General features: G+C 41.7%; 1 long non-coding RNA gene across 7 annotated transcripts in view; it reads right to left on the bottom strand.

Annotated features, from left to right (window-relative positions):
- Window positions 1-1,563: 1,563 nt before the first annotated feature.
- The window catches only part of LOC137841129 (uncharacterized), a 357,202-nt gene continuing 330,878 nt past the window's right edge, over window positions 1,564-27,887 (bottom strand). For 3 of the 7 annotated variants that reach the window (XR_011088456.1, XR_011088459.1, XR_011088458.1), the window contains exons 2-6: window positions 15,201-15,339; window positions 14,046-14,120; window positions 9,907-12,529; window positions 8,563-8,794; window positions 1,564-8,018 (exon numbers count right to left, since the gene is read on the bottom strand). This is a non-coding gene — a long non-coding RNA (uncharacterized lncRNA). The remainder of the gene's footprint in view (window positions 8,019-8,562; window positions 8,795-9,906; window positions 12,530-14,045; window positions 14,121-15,200; window positions 15,340-27,887) is intronic. The other 4 variants (XR_011088457.1, XR_011088460.1, XR_011088461.1 and 1 more) reach the window with 4 other exon arrangements.

Raw genomic sequence — 27,887 nt, 5'->3', positions numbered from 1 at the left:
AGGATTCTCCAGCCGCATGTCAGTGGCCCCCTTTCAGCAGAGGCCATTGTAGCGTACACCAGTCAGTTCCCCACCAGACTCTCCATTCACAAAGGTGTTGTCACAAAACCCACTGAAACATGAAATACAGTAAGATCACTACCTCATTGCAAGAGACTTTATGTTTGGTATTTAACGTGCTTTTAGCCTTATAATGCACTTCTTTGGCTAAGCTGTGTGCAATCAAGTTTAAAATACCACCGCAGCAGCACTGTGAGTGATACCGAAGTGACTGATCAAGCTGCTGAAACCAGCCATGTTCTGCTGCTGCTTAACTACAAAATTCAGCTAGGAGGAGGTTGCTTTTTTTCCTTCCCTCTTCCCAGATTTTAAGCATGTTGATTGCAAAGACTGTGTAAGGAACATGCACTTCTAGAAACCTGACTCCGACTTTATGTTTTCTGAACATCCATGGCCTGTCGCAGCCCCAGTCTGTTATGTGCCCAAAGCTCTGGTGATGACACAGTCACTGGTATAGCTAATTTGGCTCCTAAATGTTTTCTTTGTACATTGAAACAACATCTTTGAGCAGTTTCTTAAATGTCATTCCTTGCATTATACAGAGCAGGCAATAAACAATAAAATTATTCACCTTGAAGAAACCATCTGCTGTCATTAAGGACATCATCAGGTCTTTTTTGTTGCTTTGAATGGTCCTCTGGGATGCTGTAAGTGTCATTAAAACACTATGTTCCCCATTGTCTGTGTGCCAGACTCATTTTGCTTTAGAAACAAAAACGATGATGGGTAAAATAAGCACAATTTTCATTCTCTATTAGTTTCTATATTTCATTTATTTTGTAAATGTCTTTTAAAATGCTTGGTATTTAGAATTATTATTCGGAAGCTGTGTCAGAACCATTTATCCCCTGGTTGCGTGATGCTCCGAGCACGCTGCTCTGACCCATTTGCAGGCTCTGCAGAGCCTCGATGCTTGCTCTCTGCCAGCTCAGTGCCTCCCCACGCATGCAATTTCTCAGCGCCAAGAGAACTGACCCATGCGACGCACCGCGCAGAACAGACTGTGATGCTGAACTGCAGCAAGACATGGTTAAAGCTAACCCCAGGACCATCTGTCTCCATTTTTTCTCCTCTACTCAATCATGGACAGAGTGGACGTTGCCATTTGCAATGAAAGTTCAACTCCCTTCCTCCTCCCTGCTCCTCCCAAGCCTGCAATATATATTCTCCCTTCTTTTCTTGGGTCTGTTCCTTTATAACAATGATACGCCTGACAATGGCAGCATGTCCCTGTGCACCGGGAGATCCATCATGGCCTAAAGAAGACTTGTCTCTTGTTCCCTGCGAGAGCAGCGCAGCCTGAGTGCTGTGAGCCTTAGGCAAAGGCAGGCAGAGGTGGTCCCACTCCCCTTTGCTACAGCTGGGTGATTGCTGGCCTCTTCTGCCTGCCCACCCCTCACTCTACTCCCAGCCTTTGTGGTTTCTTTCACTGAGTTTAAAATAAAAAGCTCAGCAACCCCCCCCCCCCCCCCCAAAAAAAAAAAAACAACACCATCCCCACTTCATAGAAATAACTTGAGGGTCCAGACAGAAATATAGAAAATAGTTCAGGAACACCCATCTCAAAACTGGCTCTTGCTGTACAGGTCAACAGTTTAGGGGGCAATAAAAGTACTACTCATCAACCTGAAGGACTTGGCTGCAGCAGAAAGCTCGCCTGGCACAGGGCTTGGCACATGCAGGCTCAGAAGGTGCAGGTACTGCTGGCCTGGGGGAAGGATCCAAATAAAGATCAGTCTGAAAAAAAGGTCAGATAAAATGCTGTTTTATCAAGAGAACAAAGGTTGGGAGCTGCATTGAGAACAGGCTGGGAAAAGTAATAGGTTTTAAAAATAAAGCTCTCTTGTTTTAAACAGTACATTGTCTGGGACACGTTAGTTCCTTCCTAATGAAAGCCTGGAAGAGAAGATCATTGGGCAATAGTCTGTGCCTTGAAGGATTCAACCTTAGTTTCAAGTCTGCGAGGTTTATTTCTGGAAGCTAAATTTACTATAAAAAACTTCCCTAAACCCAGCTAATACAATGAAAATGCGATCAAATATTAAGAAAGAGCAATCACATTAGAGACAACCCACCGTTATTAATCTAGTTAAAACAAAGGTAAGGTCTGTCAGTCTTAAAAAAAATAATCTTTTTTAGCTCTACTGCCTTTAATTGTTCTTTTCACCAAATGATGAGTCACAAAAATATAAAGAAAAATTTCAAGCCAAACCAAAGCTCCTCTTAGCGTGACAATATGCAGTATTGTTATGTTATGCAATAAAAACACAATCAGAGCAGCTCAGGGTTCTAGTGACATCATTTGTGCTGTTGCAGTTTCTGATGTCACAGCATCCTTTGATGGGATTATTTCCACGTGTTTCATGACCCATTCGTTATTGTACCCATATTGCAGACTTCACGTTACAGTCAACAATAAAAAATACCCTTGGCAACCCCCATTACATTCTGCAGTTAATTTGCGTTCTTGCAAAGTGCTTATATTTACTATGAATGATAATCATACATATGCATGAGACCTTAAGTGAGGGAGAATGGGCTTAGGAGTTAGCACAGCGGGAGTTTTGCCTAGAAGAGATGTCAAAATCAGTTCACTTTTGTTATATATGAGTAATTTAATTTCCTCTACAGTGTTATTAGGGCAAGAATGAAGTAACATTCTTTGGCATAATTGAAGCAAATCCCAGCAAGACAAGAGGATAACAAAGCCTTCCCATCTTGTCATGTCAAATTCTTACCTACTATACAGTGCACACAGACACATGCTTTGTGTTGAATTAAATTATCCAGTTGAGTTTATTAACTTGTTATGTCCCATGACCTTCAGTATATTTACTGTTGGATCTTTAAACTTCCCTCTTTCTTTAATTTACTCCCTCACAATCGACCTCATTTTTGTGTCAGATGAGAAATACTGGTGGCATTCAATCCTTTTTTGGGTCTCATTTTTCATCAGAAGCTTCTCTTGTTAAATCCTGAAATCCGTTCTCCACTTCCGACGCACTCTAACAGATTATAAAACAGACAGCTGAGGAGTTCCTCCACAGAAAGAGCTGTGGGAGGCTGGCTCTCTCCTTTTCCCTACAGCCCCAGTGGTAGCAGAAAGTGATGCTCAAAGGCATCAGAGGCTGCAGCCATGCCAGCCCCATGGGAAACAAACCCAGCAGCCAGGGAGCCTGGAGCAACGGAGGCCAGCCCCTGCGAGCTGCAGGACAAACCTGCTGCTGCTGCCTCTCGGGGTGGGCTACGAAAGTCAAATGGAATCAACATAAATCTGTACTGTCCTCTGAAGGGGAAACTGGAACTTTTTTGATTTAACATCCAATTCAGAGGAAAAATAGTTACTTGGAGGTTAGCCAGGCTATAATGACTAAGTCACGCAAAACTTTGTTGTTGTTTCTGACACTGCAGTATTTGTAATGCAACTCAGAGCAAAACTTTTGTTGAGTCAGGAGCTTTTTGTGCCTTGTAATAGAGTCTGTTTCGCAGCCGTGTAATGAAAGTACTGCCAGATGGCCATCAGGCAGTTTCTTAGTGAGCAAGCCCTTGTAAACCTTGCAGGTCTGAGTTCACTTGGATGCACCTCATCATTTACAACTCTGGACTTACTGTCTTTGGCTCCAGTGGGAACCGGAGTTGACCAATGACCATCTCCTATTTGAACCCAAGAAAGGTAAATTTTGTCTATGGAGAGTGATTCATTTTAGGTATGACGGACAGATGAATGCTCATAATTATCCCTCTTGTGTGCTTTATAAGCAAATCCCTCGGTAGCAGAGAGTGTAGGTTAGCATACTGGGTAGCTTTGTGCTACCCAGTGTGCTGTATTTAAACACAGGAAGAAAGGAGGGAAAAACACATGGGAACACAGCACTGAGGGAAATTATTAACTTGAGGAAAAATCATCTCCTGATGCCCTTCTTCAGTGCCAAAGAAACCACTGTAGATGATACTTATCAGGGTCTTTAACACCTTGTGACATTCTATGACTAACAGGAGATGACCGACATATTTAAGCTCTCAGCTTTTTTGTGTCTATATATTGGGAAGTGGAGAGGCTGCAGAGGCAGGGAGTGTTTCTTTCTTGCTCAGTGAATATAGCTGTTCTCCACCTGCCTCCGGGTCCGTCAAAGGGACAGATATACAGGTCCATACATACAGCCTGATGCAAGAATTGGCTTTGGTATGTGTTTGATACTTACCAAACTCTAAGAAAATACTGCTTGGAATGCTCCAGCATGACAAACGCACATTTAAATGCTTAGACTCTCACTACCCTTACTTGAGACTCAGCTGTGCTCTTCTGGTACTGCCATCCCTCTTAGCTCATCTGCAAAACAGGAACAAACACTATGCACCTGTGGAAAGCACTCGAGAGCATCATAGGAGAGATACCGTGCATGTGGATATATCGTTGGCTCTATTTATATGAAGAAAAGTAAAATGACAACACATAAGCAATTTGCAACAACTCATTTTTTTTTTTACTGCTTAGCCTGGGGAGGTCATTATGAACAGTTGCTCCAGAGAGAGAAAGCTTCAGTGCTCTGAGCAGAGCATGCCCGAAGGAAGAATCCTCCGAACACCAGGCTCAGGGAAGCCTCAGCTTACAAATCAGCTTATCTTGGCCATGCACAAGTTAGCCTTTTAAACATGGTATTTAAACAGTCTTCAACTTGTGAATTCCTGAATCTGTGAGATAAGAACAAGCCATTGTAGGGGGAACCTCAGCTCCCTAGAACTGCTTAACTGGAATGAAAATGAAAGAAGCAAAAAGGGGATGTTTCCCAGGTATACCAGGTGGATCCACAGATTTCTTCCAGATGCTGTATGTTTCCATTATCATATTCTTCCATTTTTGAGTTGTTTTTAATTGTTCTCTTGAAATATTATTCCTACATATGTGAATTGTGTGACTGCTTAATTAAGAAAAGTGGTAAATAGCAGTCATTTTTAGAGGAAAGCAGTACATAAAGTTGAGAAAAAAAAAATCGATTCTCAGCAATTGAAGTAAATTTTGTTGAAATTTCCTGAGGTGGTAAATCAAAGTCCCCCATTCCCGAAGAAGGGCAAGGTATGGAAATTAGAACTACCTTTTCTTGGAGTTAACAGATGATCCACCTTTAGGGATTAGATATTATGCAGGTGTTCAGGATCCCTCAGTCCTTTAGCCTTTCTGCAGAGAGCCTGCTGGCCTGTCTCTGCCAAGCTCGGCGATGGGTACCACCATTTACCTACAGGATACCGAACTGAGCCAGGGAGCTCACTCTGCAGCTACCAAAGGACAGCCATGAGCTGGTTGGAGCCTCTACACCTGGGTCCATCAAGAACATCTCAGTTTGAAATATACCTGGCAAATTTAAATAAATAAATAAATTAAATGCAGAGACATTCTACTCACTCTGCTGTGCCCTTGATCAATGCCAGCACTGCTGTGTCCTTACTGTACTCCTCAAACTAAAGCCCAAACACTGCTCCATCAAAATGAAGGCATATACACGTACTTAAAGCACAGCCAGGTCTTTTAGGATTTAGCTGAGATGGAAAACACTGCACTGTGCTTTTATGACTTGCATATATGTTGATGCAGAGATTCTGGGATTTTTAAGGCCCAAAGAAAATATAATCACCTAATCTGATCTTCTGAATCACACAAGAACACCCACAGGTAATGACCAGTGTTATCTGATGCTGGAGGAATGCAGCAAAGACATAATCGGTGATTTTACCCTGTGGTAGATCACAGTTGGCGAAGCAGAAATGGGAACTCTTGAACTCTTTCTCTGCCAGATATGGGACAGAAAAATTGCCTGCTGGCTGGTCTAGGCGAAGCTGCATTAAGCTAAGCTGTAGATGAAATTATTGTTATATTCATTGCAAGGGCTGCTATGACAACAGATGAATGCTGCAGGTAATTTAATTACATTTCTGTCAGCCCCTCTGCCTTTCAGGAGACAATGCAGAAGCCAACTGCATTTTCTTTTAATCTTGCAGGTGGCACGGAAAATGTCAAATTCTCCTCCAGAGGGCCTAACAAGAGCATTTCACTTGAGTCATGAAACATTATTTAAGTATCTTGAAGTATTGCTTGTGTTTCCTCCCAGCATCTCCAAGTCAGCATGCATTCACCCCACAGTTTCAGGAGCTGCACCACACGGGGACGCTTTCAGTGTCTCTACTTGCTCACAGGCTGTACAACACTCCTGTGGGCTGAACCCTGGCAGAAGCATCCCAGTTTGCACACTGAAAAACATAAACGCTTTCACTGAAATCAAACAAACAAAGTACAGCTCAGCCCAAAGCCAACAAAATCCCATTTTTCCCGAGCTCCTCATGGCTTCCCCAGGAGCTGAACGCTGCCACGTTCCCTGAGAGTGGAGGCACCTTCACGTCCCATTACCTCTGTGCCAGAGGACACCTGGATGCAGAAGTGGGTGGGTGCCAGCCTCCTTCTTCACAGCACAGGTGACGGTGTGGGATAAATGGGAGTTTTTACTATGCTATGGCATTTTTAATTAATTATGTTAGCTCTTGGAGGCATTCCTCCAGCAGCAGCAGGAGAGGAAGGACAGTTAATGCTCTGTGCTGAGCCTCGAACCATGCTCCAACAAAGCACTCTCCTGCCTTGCTCACTCCTAGGCATCATGAGGAGGTTGCAAACTTGTGAAAATCATCGTTCATCTCACAGAAGAGAGTGCTGAGAAAGCTGCATGGCTGGAAGTCTGTCTCTTTCCTACACTTTTCTTCCATGTCTCAGGTGTGGTTTGGAAATCAGCACCACTTGACCATATTAATGGGGAAAAGCATTGGGGAAAGGAGGTGAGGAAAGGTCCTTTTTCCCTGCAATCATGAACTGTGCAGCTGGGAGAGGAAAACAACAGCGTTAAGAACAAAGTATTGACTGACAGAACAGCAAGAAGCTGATGGGAATTGGCTCCCACTTGCTGTAAGTAGGTCACGCAGTGCAGGAGCATGTTGCACATTCTTCTCTCAGGCACGGGGACAGGCAATGCATACTGCAATAAGCAAGTATTTAAATGTTATGTACATGTCATTCCCCGCTACCGAGGGACTATTTTCATGAGTAAAATCGCTGACGTTTGCAGCTGGATGAAACCCATCTCTGCTGGACAGCACTGACTCCAAGGGGCACGGTAGGAGCACAGCACGGCTGGAGCAGTGATCTGCACCTCACCAAGCATGGACACAAGACCATTCAAATAGTGCTATAATTTACATTAATTAAAGCAGGAACATGGTAATTATCTTTTGTTTATCTGAGGAAACTGTCTGAGGAGCAATCCTTCCGTACCAGGGTATAAATTCAGTTGCCATGTAATTAAGTCATAGTTACATAAGCACAGAACAAATGTGCAACAAGATTCAGCTAATACATAAAGGTGATAAGAAGGACCCAGGCAGCTCACTGGCGTTGAGGAAATTAGCCACACCAAATTAGATATGAATGAACGCAATTTACTACCATGTCAGTTATTATTCTGAGTATAAATTGAAAATTAATTATTTTTACAGAGTTTTTTTCTAACATAAAGTCATATTAGGAATTAAAAAAATAAATCCCATTATTTTCTAATGCCATGTCTGCTGTGCATTTTGTGACACCGAAGAACATACAGCATCACTGCCCTCTCCCCAGTACCTCCTTCAACTGAAGAGGGCAAGGAAGAATAACAGCAAAGACACAGGTTCAGGGCACCAGTGAAGACAGTTGACGAAGCACTGAAGCGAGGTTCTGTGAGACCTGGATGCTTTTTTGATCTCCTGAGCAGCTTTGTGCCTTGATTTCTCCTCTGGCATACGGAGATAATGATAATTCCATTGTGAGGGGCTTTCAAATGACTCCGATGAAAAGCTCTACAAAATGACAAGTTATTACTCATACTCATCCATCAGGCTTGCTGGAGTCCTGTGCAGCTAGCGGGGGGACATCAGCCTAGCTGCAAAAGAAACATCTCTGAATATTCTGCAGGAAAAAAAAAGAATCAAATTCTGATCACTAGCTCAAGATTAAAATGCAGAAAATAGTTAAATGTGTGAGCACCTAGAATATTCAGTGAGCATGGGAGATGCTGATAGTTCATAAATTCAGATTCATGCTGGATTCTTCTCAAAGGAATAACAAAATAGATGGTGATCTGATGAACAGACAAATAAAGGTGGAATGTAATTTATGAATTCAATAAAGGAGACACATCTGAACTAATATCTGACAGAATTCATAAGATGAGAAGAAAAGCATGAAGAAGAAAGAGTTATTGCACCTTCTGCACATCCCATCCCCAGAGTTCCAGGAAGGAATAAAAATTGGGATGGTGTAGTCCACAGTTTGGGAGGCAAAGGAATGATGCCATTTTATGTAAGGGAGAATTAACCAAGAAAAAAATAATGTGTACAGAAATGTATATATATATATATGTATGTATGTGTGTGTATATATATATATATATATATATATATATATATATATAAAAATACATATACCTGGAAAGAGAAGGTACGTGATGAAGCTGTCAGAATAACACAAGTTTTGTACGGAGGCACTGCAAGTTATTCAGGTTTTCCAAGAGAATTCCAATAAAACTTGCACGTCCATCACACCGTCCCTCTACTCTGAGTACTTGAGAAGTAAATTGCGGTTCATTAGCACTATTTTTCATACCTTCCCACCAATACTGCCAAGTTCCCTTGGCAACGTAAGTCAAAATGCACAGACCTAGCAAAAGAATAAAATATAATTAATGTATTTTAGAACCACTAAAATTGACCTAAAATAGCTTTATTTTTAAGTTTTAACATCATGGGACTTTCAGAAGCTGCAGCCAGTTCTCTGCTTCTCACTGTGATATCACTTCTCAGTGATATTCAACTCCTGGTCCAGATCCTCCAATGAAATAAAGTGGTTTTGCTTTATTGCCAGGCAATCTATGACCAGCACAAGACCTCCCCATTGCTATGGACACAAGACCGACTGTTTCTGACTCCAGCTATGTCTAAGTCTCCATTTTCCACTATCTACCTTGCCTGCCTGGCTCTGGCCTTGAGCTACCAGCTCTCTTTGTGGGGAAGCACCAAATTCTGCCCCTTGCAGCTGTTCACAGGCTGGAAGTCCTTGCAGATCAGCTACAGGTACCTCAGGGTCTGAGCAGCCTCTTGTGATTTCCCCTCCACCTCAGGAAACAGCAATGGTACTTTCCAGAAAGCCAAGTGTCAGGCATTAGAAGAAAAACAGCTCGGGGACTGCTGTTCCTGGCCGTAGGAAGTCTCAGCAGTCTCAGATTCACGTGCTAAACGTCTGGCTATCCTGCCACAAGAGCTGCTCATACCAGAGCCTCTCCTTCTCCCAGAGCTTTTTCCCTTCTTCAGAATTATTAAAGATCCTTACAGTAGTCGATATGGCAAAGCAGGGCTGGTAAATTGTTTTAAAAATGCTGTGTGGGCTTTTAAGTTAACAGGTCATCCTGTCATATTTCAGGGATGCACCCAGAGGTGTTTACCTAGGTCTGCCCAGAGGCTTGCCATGTTACCTTTGTCCCAGCACACTTAATCAAGGAAGAATTTTCTGGAACCTCTAGCAGTGACCCTTGTTGCCCAGTGTCTCTCTCCCTCCCAAGGCAAGGAGAGGACTAAAGCTTTACTTTGGTATTGGTAAATTATTTTCCATGTCTGTTTCAGTCCTTTACAATTACAGACAAGCATCCAAAAAATAGGTTCTCCACATGCATTCTTCCCCAAACGCAGTGTACTCCATTGCCATATGAATTCTCTTAGCATCCTTCAAAGATCAGGACCCCTTTCTGACAAATTTCTCAAAAATGCAAAAATTACCTTTTAATGTCCTACTGCTAGCTGCCTTTCCATGAGCTGTGTGGAGGAAGGCGCAGCCTCTCCCTCTGCCATCCCTCCTATTACTTCTTACACGATTATTCAGAGTGCTTTTATTTGTCCTCAGAGCGAGGTGTCTGGCATCCTCCAACTGCCAATTTCTTTAAGGATTTGTCTTTTTCTCCAATGAGGTGGAGACATTTTGCTGTGTGCACCCAGCCTCGCTGTTTGGACTGTTTAATGAAAACATCAATAAGGCACAGACTGGAGAAGGAGAGGGAAGTACACAATCATTAAGATGTTATTAGGATTTTGCACAATACCACAAGCTTCTGTACATGTGCAATTAATACAGCAATGAATACCACAATGAGCTGGGGAAAGCTCATTGAAACTGGGAAGTGTAAACACTGCCCTCCACTTAAAGTAATTGTCAGAAGCAGTTCAGCAGCTTCACAGAAAGAAAAAGCTGAAGCTTTTCACAAATGTCTGTCCTCAGCCGTGATAGAGAAACCTTCAACGATCTTAAAAATATCATGGTCATGAGAACTACTGCTGGCTCAATCATCCATCCAGATCTCCCAGCACACCTAGCTGTAAATACTAGGATTAAAGACAGGTAAGCGTGGCACTTACTCTTGCTGATAGAGCCAGCGTGCAGGAAATAGAACTCAGATCAGCTTCACACTGGCTGCACGAAGGAGGACAGACAATACCAGATCTTCTGGCACTCTATTCGTTCGTCAAACATTCTTGAGCATGCTTGAGTGATGGGTTGAGTTTATAGAAGGGTAACAATTCTCTTCGCATTTTTGACAGGCATTTCAAACCCTAGTGCTGGATTTACTGTAAGGTAAGACCACAGCTGGGGATAAGTGCTGGTAGAAACATGGGAATGTGCTGTATGGCCAGAGATAGAGCCTGACTCCTCAGGACCCCAGCTGTAACCACACAGGACTGGATTCCTTGCACCTGCTTTAAACCTTTATCCCCAGATACAATTCTTCATCTACTCATTTAAAACTTTTCACAAAGTTGTGTTTCCCCAAGAAAAGCACAGCTTGCACGATTTCTCCTATTTGCTTGTACATGGCAGTTACCGGCAACTTTGCTAATAACTCATTGCTCATGCAAATTAATTCAGCTTAGAGAAACAAGAGAAACAAGTCTTGATGATTATAAAACGCTGCAATCACAGTATTGCTTCCGGCCAGCTGAGAGTAAATTCATCAAGCATTTGATATTTAAAGCTGCTGTGGTGATGAATGTGTGCCTTCATTTCTGACTGTACACCAAGACAGAGAGAAGACAGAATACAGAAAAATGACTGCATGATGGGAATCCCAACAGAAACCACCGGAGACAAAGGCAGAGATATGAAATCTCTTTCACATTCAGCTGAACCTATCTGATATGCGGCAGCTTGTCCTCTCTTATTTAACAAGGACCTATTAAAACAAAAGCAACAGCAAATACTGGTTTTACTCATGCAGAAGCACTGCGTGGCATTCCTGTTGACTGTATCTGATAAGTTTTATTATGCCAAGGTCAAGGACAGCTGTACAGTAATAGCCGTCTCTTCTGCCCCAAAATACACGTGCAGCCAACTGTTATGATTACGGATGCTCACTCCATGTGTGCAGAGCATGCAGAGGGGAGGATAAACTCCTCTGAGGTTTTGGTAACAGCCTTGCTGTTGCTGTGTATCTTTGTTCTGTATGTGACATTACAGTAAAAACAAAAGGCAAATGAATTGAACACTAAATACCCATGATTATACTGTACTAATTGTATTCACCATTTCCCATGGAGTCAAAGTTACAGGCAATGCTGAACAATGTGGAGGAAATCACTGATTCTGTTGGTATGTTCCATTATCAGTGGCATTAATCACAATGAACTCTTCTAGTAACAAACATAGTGAGAGTATTGCAAGTTGGTGAGAGGCAAGTTACATAGGGCTCGCATCTCTTCCAGAGCATAATAATGAATCACAGAATCACAGAATTTCTAGGTTGGAAGAGACCTCAAGATCATCAAGTCCAACCTCTGACCTAACGCTAACAGTCCCCACTAAACCATATCCCTAAGCTCTACATCTAAACGTCTTTTAAAGACTTCCAGGGATGGTGACTCCTTCTCTGCTGAAAGTGGAAGCATTTCAAGCACCCCAAGGAGATGTTCAGAGCCATATGGTTGTGCCTACTTCAAAGGCGTTGTACGGACTAAGTCACTAGTCTGAGCTGCTTTTTTTTTAAGAAAATGTGAAATTAACAGAATTTTCCTTACAGCCCTGTTTCTAAATCTTGAAGAGAGAACATAAGGAACTAGGGAAAATCCAAACAGAAACTTGTCATTCCATCCCAAAGAGAGAAGCAGGACATTGGGCAGATCAGAGAGGCTTTTTCTCAGAATTGCTCTTTACAACTTACTTGTTCCTTGCTGCAGTCACAGGACATCTTACCGCATGCCCCTGAGAGCAGCAGCACTGACCCGTGGCTGTTTTGCTCTGGGAGAGTCTTTCTCAATGGATGAGAGAGCAGACGTGTCCTTCTGCAAAGTGTGGCTGTAAAGCACCCCGTAACAGATCCCCTGCACAATGCTTTATAAATAGCATCTGCACCACCTGTGGACAGAGCAAAAATATTAGCCTGGCATATCAAAAAGATCTAGTCCCAGACGGAGTGAAAAGGAAGGTCTAGGGACAAGAGGAAGCAGAAGATCCTTGGACTTAAACCTCTTGGCAATCTGTGTTTGGCAGACCTCAATTGTTATTTATCCTAGGAAAACATCTTAGAAAAAGGAGCCAAATTCCCATCTACTGCTCTGTAAGGAAATTATAAAGCAGCTATCTATTTTTTCATTAAAATTAAATAATTGAATCTGTCCGGATTCATGTACTTTTTCCCCATGAGATATCCAGGAGAATTAAGTTTCAATTGACTTTCCAGACCTTGGTTATCATAGGAAGCTTTTCAAAAATTGGGACATTTGGCAATTTGAAATTCAAATAGGTTTCAGTCAATATGTTTACTATTGCCAGACAGGAGTCTTTGTCCCCTGGGTGTTTAATGCTTCAATAAGTAATTGGTCCTTTCATCTTTTATATGCACAGAGTGAAGAGTTTATGTCTCATACAGTGAATTGTCAATACAAAGGATCTTTGTGCAAGTCTTAAATAACCCAGCTCCATTAAATCCTGTTAGAAATCTCCCCTCCCTCCACACGCCCACAACTAGCCTTTGAAGATTCTTTCCCCTCCCCTGATTTTCAATGGCATCTTTAAAAGGTAGCTCTGCTTGACTCACCAAGCCTAGATACAGACAAAAACACAGAGGTAAATGCAAGGAACAAAAATAACCCCCCAACAAACTGAAAAATCCATGAATTTCGAGGAAAACTCTTATTATGCATTTATCTATTAAGTCAGAAATTCAAAGTATTCAATGCACCTGCATCCAGACCTGCAGATTGTTAAAGACAAGAATGCAACATCACTATTGCAAGAGTATTTCTCATATGAAACCACCACCCTAAGCTATATATAAATGGGCAGTGTTGTCTGTAAAGCTGAGCGGAAAACAGATTTTATGTTTTACATAAAACTGCCATTTTTTCTCTCTTCCTCTACTCTAGGGTTTTTAAAGAAACATATTTGCCACAAGTGTTTTTTTTTTTTTTTTTTTTTTTTTTTTTTTTAATGCTAAGCTTCTGGTGAAGTTAGATTCAAAAAGGTTTGGAAAGTCTGATTTCTTGATAACTCCAAAATGAAGGGCTACGCCATGGCTGTTCTTGTTGACACCAAGTCTTTTCACAATGGATCTACAGTGTTACTCTGATCCCAGCACTGCATCCCTCCAGCATTATTTAGCACTCACCCCATGACCTGCAGTGTGGGGCGTGCTGGAACCCTGGGTAGCTGCTAGTGACTGGTTGTACAGATTATCAAATTTCCTGTAAGTGTTCATTATACTTGCACTGCAACCTTTTATATTTAGTAGGTGTGTTCTCCATGTGACACACAGCATTTTGTCAGTATCTGAAGGTGAATCGGTACGCTAGACATTTATGCTGAGGTCTATAGACAGGGGAGAAAGCAGTGTATAATCAAGGACAAACACCAGTAAACAGAATTTACCCACCTGCAATAGCGCAATATGGAGCTTTCTCTTTCTATACATGTCAGAGTTGAGATTACACACTCTTTTTATTTCTCACTGTACAAATAGGGATGAAGAAAGTATTCACAGATTCAGATCAGAACTCTTCACTGCTGTTAATTGTTCATTTTTATTGCATATGTCTTTATTGAATTTAATTAAACTTGGCTCACAAGCTTTGCATATGTAATCATGAATAACAGTTAATAGTCCATTCCTCATTATGGTACTTTTCAGTCAAAGGATGCCCTAATGCTCTACAAAACAGACTACATATGTTTCAGATTTTTTACCCAGCAATAACACAGTGTTCTCTCATGATGCCTTGTAGCAATTCTTCAGCAGTGCACAGAACCCCCCCCCACCTCAGATTAGACTAGAGTAGACTAGACAAATACCAAGTGCAAACAAAATGGCCCTTGACTGGGGATAAGTAAAGAGGTTAAATTGATTTATATCAGAATCTGGCAAACAGCTTGCAAAAATTGGATTTGTGTTCTGTGAATGAAGAAATAACTTGGCATAACTTTTCCTTATCAGAATGGCAGCATGTCATTGCCTTTTGGCAATGTTATACCAGTTTGCAGTTATACCAGCATGGTGTCCAGGTACTCATGGCCAACAGCCCACAGCAGAGGAAGAACTGCAAGGTTTTTGTATAAAAGAGGCTTCTAATAGTGAGTTAATTCTGACCTGCCCAAAGCACATTGTGTGTAAGTTCAAGTTGCAAGATACAGGCAGAGGAAGAATGTTAAATCTCCCTCGCTGAGGATGAATCCCCTGCTTACAGAAAGAAGACGAACTAACAGGTTATCACTCTGAGAGACAGTCTTAGGTTTTGACAGCCTTGGAGGATGCTGGGCAACTCACTGCTGTCAGGACTGAACTAGGTAATTTACACAGAGAAAAAAGGGCCATGGTGAATTCAAGCCCTGGCAGAGCAGACCAGAGGTGTATCTTAAGCACATGCCATCTGCTGTGATCTCATGCTTTGTGAAGACCAAATGTTCTTCTTCTGCAAAAGTCAGTCCTGGGGCAGAGATAAAGCTACTCCTCTCACAAGATTTAACAGAATGGGGAGTAAGAGTAAACTCAGCTGAAAATAAGCTGCTTACTCAAGACACGTAAAGAAATCACCTGGAATGTGCTGGTGCTGTGGCCTGAGCTGGTCACAAAGAGCCCGTTTGCCTCCATTTTATGACTGCACCCAGTAACATCTGCTGTTCTTGCATTTCAGCATCAACTTCCTGTAGCTCAGTGTGAGAAATATCTTCTCCTAGGATAAGGAAAGGAAAAAGTAATTAATAGATAAGGGCCTTCCCAGTGGAGGCTGATTTGCTTTCTGATCCACAAAGCACTACAGATTAAAAACTGGAACTAAACAATTCATAGAAAACTGAAACTGCTGGAGAAGCGGGTGATTTTTGCTTCACAGATTAGGGAGACTGGTACCCTCATCTGCAATCAGGTCTGCAAAATTCCCCCGTCCAGCATGCCGACTAATAGCTCCATTTGCTTCATTAAAAGAAGGGTGAAATGAAATTTCCTGCACTGATTAGAAATGTGGAGAAGGCAATCACTGTCATTTGCATTCAATCAGATGTTTGTTCCCCCTGATAGGAGAGCATCAGGATTATTTGAAAAGCACCAAACAAGTGCTATGCCATTTCACTAATTAAACCCACCCTCCTGCTCTAAAATTGATGAATAATGGCTGAACTTGACTCACAATCCCTTTGTCTTCTATTATTTACTCTTTTTAACAGTGATTTATGGCAAGGTAGTGCTTTCATTATTCTTGTTAATTACCTCTGTTCTCTACTTCAGCTTGTAAAATGTAATTGCCTGAAACATAAATCTAGTCTTGCCACCTATGTTCACACGTCATTAATATTATTCAGACCATTCTTATAAAATCTTTATAAAACATAATTACATATGTGCCATTGAGTGCTACGTTGCGCTGCAGATGCACTAAGCCTTTTCTAAGGACTAGTTAGTCTGGAGATTAAACCTTCCGGGTCGTGTCACGATGTTTGTGCTCCCCTAGGAAAGAAACCACTAACTGGTCAATGAATGTTGTAGATCTGGCTAACACACTTCCTTGAGCCTGCAGGCCCTGCTAAGTGGCTACTAACACTTCTGCCACAGGGGAGCAGAGACACTTTAGCTCTCCTTCCTTTCCCCACCCTTGGAAAGAGTAATTTCACTGAGTGGAGTCAAGAGCACCAGGAAAAAGTGCAGCAAACAAAAGCCGCAGCTACTCACTCGAGTGATTATCGAGTTTCTTTCTGTGTGCAGATAATCCCCAAACAAATTATATCCATCCTCACTGTCCCTGATATTTCAAATCAAAAGAACTGCATATCAGAGAACACTCTTCCACTGCCTTTTTTTTTTCTATTGTAATTTTTAGTATTGCTTATGATTATACGTAAGAAGAAAATCTATTAGAAGGAGAGGAAATGCATTATCCCCAGCTGATTGTTGACATGATATTAGCTCAGCGTTTGTCAGGTTGCTGGTAATGAACAAGTTTATACGCAGTACTTCATCTCCCCGACAAAACACTTGGCTATATGAACAGCGGTAATATCCCATCTGAGCCTAGTGAGAGAGAAACATGTTTATTATTTCTCAAAAAAAAAATCTCATTCCTCCCCTGATTCATCTGTGGCATTATTACCTAAGTGCGCATTTGGAGGTACTAGACCAGCTAATGTAAGCCCTTCAGCCAGCAAGTATCATCAAGTGTGTTTCCATTAACTTCCATTCTCCACAGCCGTAGGAAGGAGAGCCCATAACGTATTGTGACTGCATTTACAGTTGTTAATTACTGTAAATTTGGTGCATGAGATAAAAGCATTTGCTCTCTACAGGTCTGGCACCTGATGTATCATGACTATTACTGCTTTTAGCTGGTGAGGTCCCATCTGGGGGGTTTCTCCTGCCTTGCACCAGGGTGTGAGACCTGAATCTGCCCCTCCTGGCTTCCATTGCTCAAAAAGGAGGAGAAATCAAGATTCTTTTGCCAACTTTTCCTATTCTTTAGAAGACTGCAAGGAAAAATTCCTCCTGCCTGACCTGACATGTGGTTTATTCTGTAATCGCATTCTCCATAATGCATTTTGCCTGAGGAAAGTGTTGTAACTTGGTTATGCTTGGAAATGGGATGAGAAAGCTGAGTTTTCAAACCAGTTTTGTAAATCTGTGCCAGACTGGAGTGGGCAGCATGAAAGACACAGGTCAGAGGGCATGTTTACCATCAAGTGCAGTTCCCAGAATTAGACAGATTCATTCTTTTCTTTTCAGGGCAAAGTTATTTCTCAAAATCAAATCTATCCAATATAAGCAACCCCAAGTTCTGGAACCTGACTTCCTTCCTTCTCAATGCAGATCTGCTGCAGAAGTTTACATGCCTTCTGGAGATTTGTCTCAAGAAAAGTGGAAAAATCCCCCTCCTATCCTAATTTAAACAGCTGGCAGTAACTCCCCAGCCCAAAGTAGTCATTCCATAGGCTCCCCTTAGGACCAGGCACGAGGCAGTTGATGGATGTAGTTTTGCCTTCCTCACAACCAGGAAAGCTGTTGTGTGAATGGCTTCCTGAGAGGCCTGCATGCTGCCATAGGATGGCCACCAGTGGTGTGGATAAAAATGCTCACAGTGGCCTGGTGTGCATCTCACTGGGAAGACAGCACGAAAAAGGGTGGTGACTTCATATGAACCACCAGCAGACAAACCTCCCAGCCATGAGCTGCTGTGGGATTAAACAGCTGCGGTATCATTAGGAACACAAACCAGCTGACAGAACAAAGCCATTTTTAGCATCAGCATGAAGGAGGGATTGAGCTGGGGACAGAGGTTTATGTCCCTCCCACAAGCATGCCCTCACTCATTTTTTTGCCTTCGGGAACAGCAGTGAATTCTGCTGAAAATTCAAATTTCACACCTATATGTCGCTCGCCCCTTTGTCTCCCCTTTGGGAGATGCAGCTCTGGGTGCAGGGAGCGCTGCCCTGTGCACAGCCATCCTGGGGTCCCCTGCTTCCCACTGCCTTGCCAGGGCCAGCTGGGAATACAAACGGCCAAAGAAATGCTCAGCACGGGTGGCTGTGCCACTGTGTGCTTCTTGTAGGCAGGCATTAAGGGAAAGTAGTTTTGTGTTGAGTGGCCTTTAAAACTTACAAATTATCCTAGTAGCCAGGGTGATAAATGTAGCATGGAATTTCTCTTCAGCAAAAGAAAGCAAACCTAAAGAGCAAGGAGGAGCAGGAACAAACAGTTGTACTCTTAAGAGCTGCTTTTGCTGTTGGTACATCATCATAATGACTTTCAGGCAGCTGTTACGTGTATCCCAAGGAAGGAAGAAAACATGAATCGAAGAGCATACGTTAGAAATACTGGAATCAACTTTGAAGACTAAAAACACAGGTGTAAGAGGAAAAAAAAACGAGACCTGGTATTGCTCAGGTATTCCTACAGACCAGAAGAGCTCACAAGGAGTCAGAGGAGATTCTATGAGATGTGTTCCCATTTCTCAGCAGAGCAGTGGAACAGATTACCTAAAATCCTCTTCTGTTTTTATCTTTTTGACTCCAGGAAGAAAAATCTTAAACACAGAAATCCCCGAGCATGGCAGATACTGAGATCTGCATCACAAGGTACCAGGCTTGTCTTTATTTCTGAATGCATCACACACCACTAAGTGCTTTTTTTTTTTTTTTTTTCTTTCTGTAAAGTTTTCTGTTGTTTTGTAGTTTTTCCTAAGTTTTACAATTTACCATTACAAACCTAACACAATTGTATCTCCTGCACAGCTGGGGGTTCCCAAAGCTAGTTTTCTAAAGAAAATGTATTTTCCATCCACTGACTCCATGAGCCTCCCTGCTGAGACGAGTTTATGCTTAGCTACACTCAGGACATAATAAATGCGAAGGAAAAGGAGGTAAAGTGAGGATTTAAAGAGTTGTATCAAATCTTATCACTGGAAAGTCTGGTGATGAACACAATCCTATTTGGTTCTGCTTAGTGCATTTTGGAGTTCATTTTTCACCGAAACCTCTGCATTCACCTCAGGGATTTTTTTTTTTTTTTTTTAAGTACCTAAATTGCTGAACTGGTCAGACTCTAATTGTGTCTGAAAGGCTACAGTTGACACACACTGGAGACTTAATTATGTAGTGTGCGGCTCCATCTGTCAGCTGCAATATCTTTTGTTACCAAGAATTAGACTTCCATAGAAGATGACGTGACAGGCTCAATTTGCTTTCACAAGGATAACTGTTATGTGGGCATTTAAATGATGCTGGAAATTAGGACAACATTTACATTTCTTGTGTAGACAGTGAAAGACTATTTACAGCAAGGTTTGTGCAAAATATAAGACTAAGATTGAATGTGTGGCTGCCAATACAATGTTGAGAACCAGGAAACAATTAATTAAAGTATCATGAAATGGAGGATGGTCTGACACAGAACTGTCTGAGCAATGAGGCACCCATACACATATAGAAAACATCTGAAGTGTTTATTTTTGTGTGAAGGTAAGGGAAACAGTATTTGCATTCAAGAGCTTTAATGGCAAATCTGACAGCAAAATTTAAAGACCGTAAGATCCCAGTCTGGGAGACTGAGAGGATATAGTTTTTTCCTAAGCCAGAGATTTTTCATCACTGTGATGGAAGGAGCCAAATGACTTCCAGACCAGGACTTTTTACATCTCATGAATCCATGGCTGCAAAAAGGCAGCTCGACTGCAGGTGTTAAATACCTTTAGGGGTCTGATTCGTTCTTTCTAGTACTTACTCTGTACGTGTTGTTGGGTAAATCCACCTGAGGATTACTTTGGCCTTGCTGCCCCCTAGACACTCATTTAGCTGAGCTAATCTGATCACTTATGGCTAATGGCCTGGAGCCTTCAGGGGACACCAGTACCAATGTATCACACGGCAGCATAAAAGGAGAAAAAAAATGTTATTTTCAGAAACTACATGTGAACTGTAAATTTTCCTCCAAGATTTCACAGTCGTGTTTTCTTACTTTTTCTTAACACACACCATCTCTGTCCCATTTCAGCTTGTGAAGCACACACAGACTATGTGAGAAGCCAAGCAACTGATGCAAAGGTACTGGCATGTTTACAGAGTGAACAAAGAGAAGAGGGAAAAATGCACTACAAGGGATTTTGCTATTTGTTCTAAAATGAACAGACTTTTTCATTATAAAATGCTTTTATGACTGATTTAATTTGAATAGGGGGGAGAGGGGATGACGATGACTCCTTTCATTTGCTTGCAGGCTGTGCCATATTTCAAGCAATGAACAACAACATTATTTTTAGCAAGCTATACATTCATCGTATAGCGATGCATCTGGAAGTCTAACCTGCCATTATGCCAGCATGCAATATAGAGTTCTGAAAAACTCCCTATATTTATCAGCTTTCAAATTTAACGGTTGTCCAATTAGCTCTAAAATTGTTATAATCTGAGTTTTAGATGAAAAGCTTTTATTGAAAATCTACTAGCAATCTTCTGTAAATGTTACTCATAAACAATACTGCTAAATCATAAAAATATAACTGCTTGTGATTAATCTGGAGAGAGACTTACATTAACATATTCAGTTCTAAATGGTTTCTCATCCCAGCATTTGATAAGTACTGATAAATTGAATTAGCTTACTTAGTGTGAGGTTTGCTGGGAGCTGGCTTGCAAACCTCCCCTGAAATTCTATTTTTTGCATCCTGGCAAAAACGTGAAAAATCCAACCACAGATTGGGTTTTGAAAATGGCACCAGTCTGTGAGGATCTAACTAAATCCCATATCCATACTCTTCTGAAAGCATCTCTAACATTCATTTTACACTCAATGCCTACGCAGATTTTACTCTCCAAAGTATTGAGTGATCTGAGTCCAAGCAACCCATAATTTCTCCATAATCGCAACCCATTGCAAGCCTACAGGCTCTGCTCAAATCGAACTGTTTCATGCCTGCTTGCCATGTTTCCCCTACTTTGCACACTTGGTGTATTTATTTAGATTTGCAATGTGATCTGCAGCCGTGAAACAAATCAGGGACACAATTAGGGAAGGCTAATGAGCGAACATCCCTGAAGCCTCGAGGCCATCCACAGGGGCATGCACAACTGTGGCCTGGCGGCGGGGCTGCTCAGGACCACCAGTGCTTATAGTGTCTGTGCTCCCACTGCTGTTTTGGCAGATGAGGGTTGTGACAGAAAGTCTCACAGCAGTGCTGGTCCCTTCAGAGGGGCTGGCTGAACAGCAGGGTGCCCATGGCTAGGCCTGGGTAGGCCTATGCTGTGCTGGGCCGGAGGCCTGCTCCCTGCAGAGACCCACCAGCAAATGGAGTCATCCACTGAAGTGAATACCTGTGAAGTTCCTGTGATGCTGGGGTGGAGATATCATTATTTAACTCCAGTAGTTATATCTTATAGTTATATCCAGTAGTATATCTTAGTTATATCAGTTATATCTTAGTTATATCCAGTAGTTATATCATCTGGTTAGATGTTAGGAAGAACTTCTTTACTGAAAGGGTTGTTAGGCATTGGAACAGGCTGCCCAGGGAAGTGGTGGAGTCACCATCCCTGGAAGTCTTTAAAAGACATTTAGATGTAGAGCTTAGGGATATGGTTTAGTGGGGACTGTTAGTGTTAGGTCAGAGGTTGGACTCGATGATCTTGAGGTCTCTTCCAACCTAGAAATTCTGTGATTCTGTGATCTTGTCCTCCCCTTCCCTTGCTAGAGGAGCCACGAGGAGAGAATAGTGTGCAGGGACCGCTGCAGGAGCCAGGCGCTGCCCATTCGGCAGCCATGTGGGCCCTGGAATACCTTTCTCATAGAGATTATGCTCCTCTCTTCCCAAATGCACAGATCAAGCAGAAAAACCTCCAAATGGCTCCATTAAATGCTGTCTAACTGACCCCATGGGAGAGTTTTGACCAAAACAGAAAGCTAAGATATGTTTTACTTCAGTAAAATGAGTGAAAAGCTTCTCCAGCACACCAGAAAAAGGTAGAAAACATGCAAATTTTAAACCACCATTTGGTGTTAAATACTTGTAAAAGCTTTTTTTCCTTAGATTAATATCTCACATTTATCTGCTCTATACATTTCAGAGACATAGTGAAAATTGCTTATTTCTAATAAAATGTAGCAACTGTACCCTGAGGAAAAATTACTATGTTATGAAATATTTTTCCCCTTTACCACAGCCAATTTAGTTTTCATTTAAAATTCAATAACTGCATCATACTCAGAATCTTCTACCGCCTGTCATAATGACTTTGAACAAAAACTGTGCTGTAAACAAGGAAGATTAGAAAGACATTATTGAGGTAATTTCTCCCCAAATTTCTCTCACATGGACAGAAGTGCAGGAAAGAGATGCAACTGCTTGTGCGAATATGATTCAGAAATAAACAGGAGGAAGGAAGCACTTTGTTCCACGTGCTTTGGTGATAAAAGCATTACTTTCCCTACTTCATTTGAGGTATCTTTCACCACTTGGTGAAAGGAAACACATCGTTGTTTCTCCTTTGGGCAGAGCAGGGCTCAATTCCTTAGCTAATCTCTCCACTAAGCACTGCTGCACATGTCTGGCTACATCACCTGGTGCCATTCTCTATGCAAAGTGTCTTCACACTCACGAGGATCATTTTATCATTATTATTTTAACTAAAAACAATCCCAAGAGCTGGAAGGGAGCCAGCGCTGTGTGGTGCACCAAAGGACGGGTGCTGTGATGCTGAGTGCCTTGCATGGAAGCTGTGACTAGTGGAAAGCAGTAGGGAACTAGGGAACTAAACAGTTGTGAGGTTTCTTTTAGAAAAAAAGCAACAGATATAGCTGCTTTTTTTTTTTTTTCTTTTTTCTTTTTTCTCCCGTGTCGTCCCCCCTCCACCCCCCCCAGGTCAACTGAAAACCATTCCCTTTACAAAGATTTCTGGCCTTTTTTTTTTTTTTCCCCCCCCATCTGAAAATGCCACAAGGTTGATCTTTGCCTGGGTGAAAATTCCCACCCTCCCTGAGCCCATAGGCTCCAGCTGCATGGAAATTCTCTGTTTTCACAGAAGCCAGACACAAAACCCACTAGAAACTTTTCTGTCTCAGTAAATTGCATTAATCCATAATTGAAGCAAGGCCGAGGCCCTGACCCTGCAGTTGCTCTGGGTGCTCTGCCTGCAGGCTCCCATTTCCCCAGGATTCTCTGTCATTTCTAGCTGCTAACAGCTGACCTTGGGGGGCTTGTAACTCTGTGTGAGTGTAGCAGAAAGATGATAGCATCTACAGTAGTGCTAAAAAATGGGAAATGCTCGTTTCCAGTAAAGCTGAAAATCATATTGTTACCATAAAACAGCAAAGTTTATTTTATGATCCTCTATTTTTTCCACCCCAACGACCAGGGAAAACCCAGATGCATTTCATAAGGAAACGCAGTGTAACACAGAGCAGCTTTCTGTGCTATTTCTTCTTTAACTGCTGGAGTTAAAATAATTAATTACCGGTCTTCTATCAAGTCCCACTCCCCATGCCAGCACTCCTCTCATTACCAGTGAGGGATGCAGCCCAGGGTATCCCACTCCAATTATTTCCTGAGGGCTGGTCTCAGCACACCTTAGACGCTTTTGGCTACTGCCAGGTGTGTGCTCTTGTGCAGCAGTGACATTACTGGTGTTTCACACTATTATGGTGTGATGGGAAAAGCAGAGAACAATTTCTGGGAAGAAGGTGAGAATTCATAATGTTGCTATACTTTGCTACACTCAGCTCACCATAAATGTCAGGTGGTAAGCACACAAAAAGTGAGCACTGAATTAATCACAGCAGAAGACATGCTCGCAACCTGTTCAGCGCCTGCGGGGGAGCCATTTCTGGGAAAGGAGAGAATGAACTGGAAGTGACTGGGTCAAAATGGGGACAGAAAATAGGCTTTGCTAATAGATGTTACCTCCTTTGGGACATATAAAAGAAGGGATTAAGATGGGGTCTAACACGCCGTGTATTTCACCTCTGCCCCTCCTTCCATGCCCATGGCCCCTCCATTGCAGCACCTGAATTTCAGCATGCACACAGCAAGTCCCAGGGTTCCAGTCAGTCAGAAAAACTGTATTTCCTACAGTTATATTATCTGCTCCCTCAGATGTTAGACTGGCCATTAAAGTCAACTTAAATGTTAACAACAAAAGCCTTTCTTCCCTTCCATCTCCAGGGCTGTACAACAGAACCAATCCGAGCAGCTGCCTTCTCCCCGAAGTAGGTCTGTATTCTCCTATTTAACAAAAAAGTGCAAAATCAATTTAATAAAATCCTGTTTTGATTCTTCTCTGCTTTAATCAACGTACTATAAAATGTTGATAGTCATTTTCTAGGGTTTTGCTAGGTGATTAAGGCAGCCAAGGTCTCTGTATACAAGACCCTGATAATTTTTATGCTAGACAGTCTCACCAGTGCTCTACAGACACAAGATCATGTTAACACCATTGACTTTCTGCCCTGCGTCATCTGAAATAAACATTTATATCCCAGGAATTGATAGGCCATCTGCAAGCCGAGGTAGCAGGGCATGCCCTTTTTACAAAGCTATGGCATAGGTGTTGGCACAGACTATGGGAATCTTTTGGACAAATGGGCTATGAATTGCAAACAGAGATTTCAATGAATAAATCAAACTCCTGCAAGTGAACAAGAAAGTACCGGTCTGTTCTCTGACACATGCAGAGTAAGAACAAGTCTCACACTGCCAAGGATTCTGTCCTCAGTAAATGAACCCTCAACACAGATTTTCTACATCTGGTGTGCCACCAGACAAAGCACATTTGCAAAGGTACAGAAAAACTGCAAAGCTTGGAAAGGTGTAGTTATGTTCCTACTTTCTGTAGGTATTAGCATATACATGAACTGCAAGTTGAGACGGATGGTCTCTGCCACTTACAAAGAATTAGACGTTGAGGTCCAGTATCTAAAAGCTATACTTATTAAGTGAATGCTCCCAAAGCAATTTTAAATTTGGCTAAAAAATGTATATGCTTAATTTAACAATTCTAATAGAGGTTGCTTACCTCTTAAAGAGATTAAGGCTCTTAAAGATGGGCCACATAATGGGAAAACACAAGCGAGTGAACAGGACGCTGATTTAGTTTTACCAGTAACGTTTCTCTGTGATCTACCCTCACATACAGAGGGAAAACACATTGCTTAAAAGATCTAACAGCCCGAGTCTTTCTTTATCTCACACAAGGACAATTGTGCTACAGAGCAGCCCTGCCTAGTGTAAGAAACATTAATTTATTTGGATACCTGAATCCCATGCAAAGATGTAGGATACATGGGCTGACCCAGCCAAACGCAAGTTTTCTATGACTTTTTTATGGTATGCAAGTCTCAGTAGGTTAATTATTGGGTAATAGAGTATAGTGGTAGGCACAGAGATGTAGCCAGGAGAGCCATCAGAATAAAATCTGTAAATAATAATTTTCCAGGCTTTTTTTTCAATTCAGATATCTGCATAGGGTTGTCATCTAATGGAATTAACCGCAGCTGCTTGCAGTTCATTCTGTTGTTCTTTCAGAACCTGGACCAGGTATTATTCATGTGACATATTGAAAACTGTGAATTATGACTATTTCCCTCTTCAGGAAGTCAGAGAGACAAAGTCAAGGATGCCAACTCCTGGGAAAGCAATTTTATGATGCACAGGTGTATCTCATAACAGTTTTGGAACTACATTCTACTATAAAATAACCTCTGCATCTCTGATGTCATGGCTGTTCAAGAAGATACACAAATACCAGTGGCTGATACACCCTTTCTTTTAGAAATTGCTGCATACTACCAACAATTAGTCTATGTTTTGTTATTTTTCTTGTAGCGGTGAACCCCTTCTGTTCAATCATTATGAAGACAGCATTATTCAGTGCATTACATTGGAGCCTGGGTTCAAAGAAATCTATTTGTTTCCAGTGATCGTTAGGTAGAGTCCTGAAGCCTGATGTTTTATCACACACAGTCTCAGATATCCATAAAGAGAAAACACAATTCTTAGGCATGGTGCCTTGCAACAAGTTCAACACTTTTATGCTAAAATATCCTGATATCACCAGTAAATTCCACAGCAGTCAAATTTTGCCCCCTACTTCTCCCTATCTTCCTTACTTCTAAACTCTGAAAAAGATGGTGGTTAACATTTCTTCTGTGTCAACATTTAGGAAATATAGAAGGATATACTGAAAAAAGGTAAGGATGAAAACTCAATTCAGCTGCAAAGTATTTAATATACACAGAAGATTGCACAAATTATGGCCAGAGAAATTTTCACAGCAAGAGTCAAAGAAAGGGAACATTGAAGTATCTCCAGACAAAGCTCCCCTCATGCCCTCCCATGGGGAATGGGGAATAAGGTCTGTGAAAGTCTTGGCAATTCTGTCCCATAACTGTGAAGATTTGGCACCTGCTAGATTCATGCAGTTGACTCTACAATTCAGCACTTGTCACTAGCCAGTTGTTGATCTCTAAAATGTCACCTTATTATCTTGTTCTAGGGCAAGAAAAAAACAACTATCTCCTCAAGACCAGCAATGTGACCACCAGAAAATACCAGCTTTAAATTTCATGACAGCCTTTTGCTGTTTCCACCCAGGATCTGCTTATTTGGCTTATAAGCTTGTTCCTAATCTTCAGTTTTGGGAAAGATAAGAAACAAAAGGTTGGATTCTGCTTGGTCTTAATGTCATACATTTGTGCAAGAGAAAAAGAAAATAATTGCAAAAGTACTTTCTTAAAACCTGATCACACCATGCTGAATCAACAGGCAGTTGGTGTTATGAGATAAAAGGATGCTGTTCAGTCTGATTAATCAAACCTGCTTATGCTTGCCAAAGCCTAATTATTCTTTGATCTACATTAATGACTTCAGAAAGTATAGTACACCTGGTGGGAGTACTCAATGGGGAGCATTTTAGACTAAAAGGAAAACTCCTCCCTGTGTCACAAAAACCTAATTTGCTTATATCAGTAGAATCAATTGTTTTCTGCAGAACTGTGGTCTCCCACAGGTATTGCTGGCTGTATGGAAAGATAATTCATGCAGTTTTTACCAGTATCAAAAAGCTATCATTTGACAAACAGCAAACTCAGTCTCAGGGTGACTTTAAAAAACACATCACTATTGCTGTGGGTAGCTTTTTATTGAACAGCCTGGCTGTAACTCACATGAGCACAGACACACGTACCCCAGTTCTCTGCATTCTGAGTGAGATGAATAAGCTGCTCATATCCCAATTTAAAATTCATCAGGAGCTTAATTTACAATCCAGATCCACATTCGCATGGATAAGAATGACACGGCATTACAAAAGAAAGTCTATGAATAAAGCAATCCATCCGGGCTTTACTTGACTGAAAAATGCTATCATAAAAATACAGTAAACCACTGAAAGCATAAGGTCCCTGCTTGTGTGACGGGAACTCATATCAGGATTTTACTACATCAGGTGGTACTTTATGGTCATCAAATGGTGGAGACATCCAGGGCCAACTGACGTGCAGAGAAATATGATAGAATTATTTCCAGAAAATCTTGCTGGGACTGCAGCAACTTATCACATAAATTTTAAGATTTCCATGAGGAACATACGAATGCAGATGTATGTGTGAGCACCAGACAAAACAGTAGAACGAAGATTTAAAGAACGTCCTGCATTTATAACAAGATCAAGCTACAGTAAACTAGTAAGTCTCACAGCAGTCTTTTTTTGGTCTTCATGCTGTTGGGAATAATTTGGTGAAGATGGTACCCTTTGC

This window comes from Anas acuta, chromosome 17, assembly GCF_963932015.1.
Source record: "Anas acuta chromosome 17, bAnaAcu1.1, whole genome shotgun sequence".
Taxonomy (NCBI): Eukaryota; Metazoa; Chordata; class Aves; order Anseriformes; family Anatidae; genus Anas; species Anas acuta.
The sequence above is the reverse complement of the archived record's forward strand: the minus strand, read 5'-3'. Positions and strand labels throughout refer to the sequence as shown.